The 1,376-nt window shown below is 39.2% G+C and overlaps 1 protein-coding gene across 1 annotated transcript in view; it reads right to left on the reverse strand.

Annotated features, from left to right (window-relative positions):
* Window positions 1-1,376, reverse strand: part of LOC119593840 (DNA repair protein REV1-like) — a 12,070-nt gene that overhangs the window by 9,619 nt on the left and 1,075 nt on the right. The window lies entirely within an intron of this gene.

Here is a 1,376-nt window from a genome sequence, read left to right on the forward strand (position 1 = left end):
CTTTGACCACCAAACCACTCTCCCTCTGCTAAATATCAACTTCAGAAGCATTACAAATAAAATTGCCTAACTTTATCAAATTATTCAAAAATTGCCTAACTTTATCAAATTATTCAAAAATTGCCTAACTTTATCAAATTATTCAAAAATTGCCTAACTTTATCAAATTTTTCAATCATTATAATAGATTGACATTTTAATAGGCATTGAGACATGGCTGACTCCCGACATGAACTCTGCCAAACTTTTCCCCTCTTCCTTTAGCATAACCATCACAAGTAAAGACCACCTGACTGACACTGGCACAGGTGGCAGCATTCTCACCACCACCAAACTAGGTCTTGTTGTCAAACAGAGATCAGACCTTGACAAAGTCGTGATCCTCCACACACCCACCCTTGCAGCTGCCATTATTCCACAAACAAACAAATGTCAATTTAATGACTCTTTTATTAACATCATAAATACCCATTCACTCTTGCAGACAGTACTCACTCCAAGGCAAACACAAAACACAAGACATCCCAATGGCACAAGTGACCCTCAGACCACCTCACACATTCTCTTTTCACAAACAACATTCTAGACATAACAAGCACCAAGGTTATCCCATGTCTAAGTGATTATGACAGTGTTCTCACTGATGCAGACCTCAGACCAACCAGACAAAGACATAGACACATTCCTATTTTCCTCTTTTCCAGAGCTGACATAGACCTAATCACACAAGACATCACTAGCTACAGCATGGACTACTTCTATACAGATCCCCACACAAGACTCTTTACACACCATACTCAAATCCATGGGAAAACACATACCACAGAAAATACTTTTAAGCAGAAAAACACTTCCCTGGTTCTCTAGGGACCTACACAGACAATACCATAAAAGACGAAGACTTTGCAGATGTGCCCAAAAATACAACACTCTGGAAAATTGGACACTTTCAAATCCATCCAGGAAACATTTTCCAAAAACACAAAGAAACTGGGACATAAACATATTTCCACCTACCTCACAAACAATGTCAGAAACAACCCTAAACAGTTCTTTAAGTTCTTCAAGTCACATATAAAAGACACACACTTTCAATCCCCCCACTTAACATATCGACTAAAGATATCCAGAAACTGCTGACAACACTGGACACAAACAAAACCACTGGACCAGACCTGCACCCTGTCCTTGCTCTTATCCTACAATCTACTTGCACCTAATCACTTGCACCAAGCATTCTACCTGTATACAGTCTATGAGCAAATATCACCTTGCTTTTCAAGGCAGGAGAGCACACAGACCCAACTAATTATCACCCCAACTCCCTCACATCAATCGTTTGAAAATTTACGAACACATAACATAGCTCAAATAAA

This window comes from Penaeus monodon, chromosome 32 (assembly GCF_015228065.2).
Source record: "Penaeus monodon isolate SGIC_2016 chromosome 32, NSTDA_Pmon_1, whole genome shotgun sequence".
NCBI lineage: Eukaryota > Metazoa > Arthropoda > Malacostraca > Decapoda > Penaeidae > Penaeus > Penaeus monodon.